General features: G+C 40.5%; 1 long non-coding RNA gene across 1 annotated transcript; it reads right to left on the bottom strand.

Annotated features, from left to right (window-relative positions):
• Positions 1–5,719: 5,719 nt before the first annotated feature.
• On the bottom strand, positions 5,720–6,468 carry LOC147325831 (uncharacterized). Its single transcript, XR_015130589.1, has 3 exons — positions 6,294–6,468; positions 6,015–6,220; positions 5,720–5,935 (listed from the first exon to the last, which is right to left on the bottom strand). It is a non-coding gene; the product is annotated as an uncharacterized LOC147325831 (long non-coding RNA).
• Between the last annotated feature and the right edge of the window lie 918 nt (positions 6,469–7,386).

Raw genomic sequence — 7,386 nt, 5'->3', positions numbered from 1 at the left:
GTCTGATTGTGTTTTTTTCTTAAAATGTATATTGTTGTAAGTAAGTAAAACACCTAAAGCTCTAAAAATAAAAAAAAATGTTTAGTGCTGCATTGCATCTGTCAGCAGGTCAAAGTATAGCTAGCTGAGATAAACACTTGCCTAGGTTCACTGGAGACTCTGTAAAAGAAACAAACAAATAACACAATAATCACCTGCCCACAAACATTTTAAGAGATGAATTGAATCACACCAACAGCCACAGCAGCTGGCCAGAAACACACAGTAAAACACACACGTATAATAATACACGCAGCAGGGGGGTAAATATATAGATAGTGAGCAATGCTGTACAGTTTCTTACACTGCATGCACACACCCGCACAAACTCACACTGGGATTTGGCCACCCGCTCATCTACCTAATAAAGCCTTTTGGGTCACAGCCCAGAGAGAGGCTCGGTTTGAAGGGCTGTGCAGAGTAAACAGAGCTTTAAAAACAATAACACGTCACTCGTGAAAGATTCTGAGACTGCGGCGGCTCTCTGGACTAATAAAGTTAGTATTAGCAGGTGACTTTATTATTTGGACCTCAGGGGAAATGTGTGGAGGTGTTTGCTTTTGGAGTACAACAAGGACCTGCTACATCATTTAAGATAACACGCATGCACTCGCAGGCACGAAAGCACTCACATTGCGACACTCGTGCTTTATCGTTTTTTACTAAATAAATACTAAATAAATAAATCTGATTAGATTTTATGTCCTGACACTTTTAAGCTGAGAATCTGGGAAAAGATTTTTGTAATCAAAGTTGTTTTGCAATCAACAGATACCACATATCTAAAATTTATGTGAAATATAATAAAATAATGAGCACTTCCCCTGCAGTATATAAGGAGGCCATCAAATTTAAAGAAATTATAATTTAAAGATACTTTGGAACAAGCACAAGGTATATAATCTAATGGAAAACCATGAATTTCCAGTATTCTGCCCAACGGGTGACATTTAGGTTGTGATCCATCATAGAGCAAAAAATTGGCAAAAGAGCAAAACCAGAATAGATTTTTTTGAATGTCCCTCATCTAAAGCCCTAAATGCACTGACAGCAGATTGATTAGTGTGCAAAAGCCTACAACTGCCTTGCATATGAAACTACTCCCTGATAAAGCTAAACTAATTCCTTCATAGTCTAAATGACATACAGTCACATAAAAAGCATGCATTGCAAAAACAAACATAATAAATATACAACAGGCCAGTCGTCTATTTAGATGAGCTTGTTCTAAGTGTGGATGTGTCTACTGACCGTTAGAAAACTACTGCATGAGCAAACATACTGAAACATGTCAGTTTTGATATGTTCAACAGTTTACGCTGCAGCCACATTCACTACTTCCTTGACAGGCTGTCAGCTAGCCTGGAGCCGACTCTCAGCAAAGGTTTTCAAATGTCAGCTTAAAAATTAATTAGCCTAGCAGCCACCGTTTGGTCTGAGTGAGTCCACAGCTATGAAAACATGGAGGTGTTTTTTACAGCTCTGTTTCTCCCACTACTATGGTGGGGGGGGAGCAGGTGGAGGACAAGGAGCACCTACAATGTGAGGTTATTGCATTAGCGAGCTATGTCGAGATGAAATCAGTTTTCTTTGCCATAAAAGTGGCTCTTTTTACCCGGCTGAATCACCGTGGTAACTGTTTCTGAACATCCATCCATCCATGGACAGGTCGCCAGTCTGTCGCAGGGTTGAACTGTACTCTGTTAAAACCAACTGATTTTTTTTTTTATTTACATTGTATTGTCACTGCATGCATTCAGTTGATAGCGCAGGAAATGTTTTCACGCTTGATTCTAGTCTACTTCTAAGTCTCTTTTACACTGTTAGAACTGCAGCTACTGGATCACAGATGAGAGAATTGATCATTAGGTTATTTATCACCAACACCATCCAATCAATCAATCAAAATTTATTTAATTTTGATTTTGAACCAAACTAAAGAAATTTCCAGGCCTCCTTTATTAAGTTATAGATCAGTAACATTTAACAATTACGTGAATCCAACTTAAAGTCTCAGATTTCTACTGTGCAGCACTGAGTTCTAAGTTCATGCTCAGTGTTAAAATAATATTTCAAGGAAACATGTTTATTTTATTGTTCTGTGCACTAATTCCCCAAATCCCCAAGATTAATCATTTTCTGCAGCATCAATCTTGTTTAATTTGCAGTGCTCCATTTTATGTTTAGATGTTTTTTGTGTTCTTTATAGTTTCATTTCATCGTCATCATCATCTGGTAACTTCTCTGATTGGAGTAGGGAGGGCTCATACGGATTGTTTTGTGTGGAAGAAAAGTCACATGAGCACACACAGACCAGAAAGCCCGGCCTGACAGAGAAAGCTGACTGTGCTGAACTTCCTTTGTAGTGCAGCCCTCAGATCTGTCAGCCCAAGATGAGAAGCCAAGAAATTTGACTGCGAGTGATAATCTCCAGCAAGGATGGAAGTCTTTCTTAATGAGCGATAAGATAACGCCTATCAGAATGAGTTTTATAAAGGTTAAAGAGTATGCCTTTCAGGTTAGCATTTTGTGTTCTTTGTATTCACTTTCAGCAAAGTTAATACTATAATCGAAGAAGAACAGAAACAAATATTCAGTTTAAGGATGTGTTAACATTTTCTAGCCAGGTCTTAATCATTTGTTCATAAATATGGTCTGGGGAATGCTTCTTACAGACAAAATCAAGTAAGATAATATTCATGAATCACACATTTGTGCACATTTGTTCTCCAGTGTGTGACTTTCTCGGATTTTTGTATATATATTTCTTGTGTTTGCCATTTATTCCTACTGTCTACTATTTATATTTTATTCCGTTACAGTTGATGTGGAGCACCTACAATTTCGTTGTACATGTACAATGACAATAAAGGGCTATTCTGTTCTATTCTATTCTATTCTATTCTGCACTGTTTATGACTAAAACCCAATGTATCCTAATGAAACAAAAAACGATGTAGTAGTTTTTGCCTTATAGAATAATCGTGGCCAGTTGTTTTCATTATTTATGGTCACCTAACCATAGCAGGTCATCAAGTCCATTCCACTAGATATGTTATGGGAAAGTCTGAGTTTTACTGATCGTGAGTTGTCTCTAATCCAGCGATTGATCAAAATGTAATTGCTGCAATTTCATGGTGTGACTATTAGCAAACTACTTGAACAGTGAGCTGTGAAATGTGGCAGTTGTACCATGGAAGTTTAACCCATATGGACATGTGTATAAAATCACAGGCTGTTGAGACTGTAAAACTCTTTTATCTTTTTTTCTGACCTCATATATTACGCTTTCCCCCAGTTTCTACTTAACAAGAAACAATTACTGATGAGCAACAACACAACAGATCGAGCAGAACAGCAAATTTTACACTGACTTAAAGGTTCAATAATTGTGAAATTCCACACAAAAGCACACACGGCCATGTTCCGTTTGCCTGAAGTTCAGGTCACCTCACTTTGCCACAGTTTCCACAGGCCGGGGGAGAGATGAAATAATGTTCACGCTGACAAAGAAAAAACACACTCCCCATCCAAAGAATGAGCTGGGAAAACAGGCGAGCGGTGCAGCAAGTGAGGTGGAAAAGTATTCTTCACATGAAGAATCCGCACAAAAGGCCAGGCACGCTGGAGACTGGAAGATGTAGCCACAAAATCCTGGCCTTAAAAACCACATAAAAAACAATAACTGTTGATCTTTGGGGGCTAGAAAAAGTATAAGCCCCCGATGCATTTTAATGCAAAGTAGTAAAATCAGACCGTCTGCTGTCTTTTTCCTAATCCAAGCCGTGCCAGTATTAATACACCTTAAAACATGAAAAAAAGGTATTTCATCTGGATATTGAATATTTGTGAGTGTGTGTGCATGTGTACAATTAAATCTAGAACGATCCTGAAGAGCCAAGTTTAAAAACCACATATGCACAATGGAATCTGTGCTATGTTTGTTTTGTTTTGTTTAATACCAGACCCCCAGTATGAGGGCTGACAGAACAGTGAAACGGGAGCTGAACACATGCCAGACAGCCGGGGAATCAGACCAAAACGTACTCACTCCCACCTTCCTAAGCCTCAGTTGAGACGTGCATCATCTGTCACATTTACATCAATCCTGACACCTTATTACAGCAGAGCTTTCTCCAAAAGAACTTTGTGCTTGGGCTCTTTAAAGTTAGAAGAGATCATTTTATGATTTTCTCACAGTTGCTCGTGACGACAAGCACATCAATAGCGATGTGCACAACCAGTCGACTAGATGCTTAAATGTGGGCAACAGTGAAAATAAAGCATGTAGACATGATGGAGAAATACAAACAAAGCATCAGAATGGAAAGGAAAGGTGATTTAAGGCACTGCGTGATTATTGGTGCCAATTCAGAAAGTGCTGCTGTGGGAGATGGCAGATGCTGCTGCCATCTCCTGATGGCTGCTTCCAGCAGTATAATGTCCCATGGCACAAAGCTCATACTGGCTTATTCAATATGACAATGAGTTCACTGTACTCAGATGTCCTCTGTAGTAACAGGACCTCATTAGAATAGTGCACCTTTGGGATTCGATGTGATGGGAGAGCCACATGGGGTTTTTGCCTTCTACTAACGATGTGCAACTAATGAAGTGGTCGGCGAGTGTATAACAACGAAACAGCAGCTATGTGTAACCAGACTCTGCACAGATGTGTGGATGCAAGAGAGGAGGACTACTGGTGCTCTTAAATGCACCATCAGTCATTCTGTGGCAAGTGTTTAAATCAAGTTAGATTGTTTAAAAGGACATAAAAATTATTTGCTAACAGGAACACTCCTATACACCAATATCTGAACATTCAATGAACATTACAGAATTAGAAAAGTTACATTTACCTCTGTATTGTTTTAACAATTCATTTTTTATAAACCTTGCCTTAACTAGGCCTTTATTTGGTGAAATGTCCTAACACACTCCCAGAGCTCTCTATGGATAAATCCTCTTCACAGTATGACATCCTGCCTGTTTAAATTAGATGCCGTTCGTATTATGGAAGCTGAAGTGATAAGTTAGCTTTTTCTGTGCATTTCTAAACACTTCAAATGAACAACTTACAATGCAAGAACATTGTGGTTTTCCTCCAATCTGCACTTCATCAGTCTTCATTAGCATGCCTCTGTGAATCTGCAGCAACGTTAAAAGAGAAACAAAAAATAAGCAATACAATCATTAAAAAAAAGACACATGACACCTGCCCTCTCTTATGATCACCTGGAGAGTAATGTGTGTGAAAGCACCTGGTCCAATGCTAAAAAGTCATTAAAGGATGATGAATGATAAGATAACCCCGGTTATCTCTTACTGACTCTCCCACACTCCCAGTAGATCAAGGAACAGAGTTGAAAGTGAGGAAGGGCTTAGTAGTATATCATGCTCTATAGTACTATAGGGTATGATATACTACTATGTAGTATAGAAATAGTATAGTGACATGGTATTGTTTAGAATGCCAGAGCATTTCCTAAATTTCCAATGGTATGATGTGAGAGGATGTGCGGTTTATTGGCGTTAAAGAGGATGTAGAGCACAGAAGGAAGCAAATGATCTGCTACTGCATGCTGACCCCTTACATGAGCAAATGTAAGAAGGAAATGTGTCAAATGGACTTAAAATCTTATTTTATGAGGTAGTAACTGTCACGGCGACGGATGGCCGGTACTGAATAGGACTCAGGTGCAGAAACCCAGAGCGGAGACAGTAGATGATTTAACAGTTTATTACGGTTAAGTGCAAGGGGGAAAAAAAGGGAAACGTGGCAAAGACAGAAAATGACGAGACGTGGAGCCTTGGTGTGGCGTGCCCAGGGGAACGTGGCTAGGGCGAGGGAACGAGGCCTGAGAAGTGGAACGGAGCTGAGTGGGGAACAGTCACACTGAGGGGAGAGGATATAGGAGTTAGGCAGGTAGTGAAGGCAGCTCAGAAGTGGCCAGTATAAGAGCAGCAATTCTTACTTGCAGTTAGGGACCTGGAGTGTTTGAGAGGGGGATGATGAAGATCCAGGGGAGGCTGAGTGGCGTGGAAAGGCTGACCTGAGATCCGGGGCTCCAGATGGAGTGTGATGGCAGGAGGGCAGGCAGGTGAGGCACAGAGGGATTTCCAAAATGATCACTAGGTATCCCGAGTCCGGAGGTGGAGTGAGCCAGGGTGGGTACAGCAACTGTAGCACAAAAGAGTCTTTGTTAGTAAGATAAATCACAGCGAGAATTTGAAACACAAGACCTGTTACCAACATGGGTTGATGACGAACTGGCAGTGAGTGAACATCGATGTGTGGTTTAAATCCCTCTGGCTTGATAGCCTGCAATAGGCTCCAGGTGTGCAGGAGCTGGAGTTGGCCCTGCCCAGGGGCGGATCCCAGGTCAGTTCAGGAGCCTAATGGAAACTCCAGCCACCCACCGTAGACCATGACAGTAACTTACATTGCATATAAGTGTTTAATTCTAAATCTGTGCTTTTAAGGTTGCGGGTGGAGTCCTTTTATCTTTGGAGCTCTTTAACATCATTTCAGGGTTCAATGTTTATTCAGATAAATACCTGTGCGAAGAGAATGCCAACTTAAATTTCATGTGAACGACAGGAACCACGGTCACTGATGGGAGAGAGAAATCATCTTTGCCTCTCCACATCCAAACAGACAGGCAGGTAATTTTAGACTGCGGGAGAACAAATTGTCCTCTTTCACCCACTCAAGTCAATCAAGTGGAGTAAGGGGGAACGGAGACAGACGGACGGATGGAGAAGGAGAGGAGCCTGAACAAAGCTCAAGGGAGAGGATGACAGACATTTTAAAAGTAGCTTACAATAAAGACAAAATTGTAGAAAATGGTTAATCACAAACTTTAAAAGGAAATAGAGGCAGTTAAAAAAAATGAAATCTGTCCTTCCATTCTCCCACTGGTGGTCCATGTTCCCACTGTTGGCTCTCTTGATTTAATTGCTCGGGTAGGAGTGAGATCAGAGCAGCAGTTCAGCAGCAGGCTTCTATCAGACTTGAGAAACAATAACAAAAATGAAATTAAAGAGACGAGGGAAAGAAAAAAAAAGAGAGGGAAAAACTGGAAATCAGCGATGCATGATGAAACACGCTTAAAAGTGTAAAACAAGGAAGAAGACTGAGTCAAAAAGCATAACGGAAAATAAAGAGGGTCAGAGGGAAAGCAAAGGCAAAAGGAGCCGGTGGTCCATTTTCTTGTTTTCAGCTATGTTTAATTGCCTTAGTAGGAGTGAGTTCAGTAGATCAGTAGTAGGAGTAGCAGACCTTCATCAAAGCACCAGTCACTGCTTATTAGAATATTATTACAGAACAGCAGCAGCCAGCCAGTG

The sequence above is a fragment of the Aulonocara sp. 'chitande type north' Nkhata Bay genome, linkage group LG7 (genome assembly GCF_057382095.1).
Source record: "Aulonocara sp. 'chitande type north' Nkhata Bay isolate Kocher_YH1m ecotype deep benthic linkage group LG7, A_spYH_male_GT1.1, whole genome shotgun sequence".
NCBI classification, from domain to species: Eukaryota; Metazoa; Chordata; class Actinopteri; order Cichliformes; family Cichlidae; genus Aulonocara; species Aulonocara sp. 'chitande type north' Nkhata Bay.
This window is presented reverse-complemented; position numbering and strand designations above follow the sequence as displayed.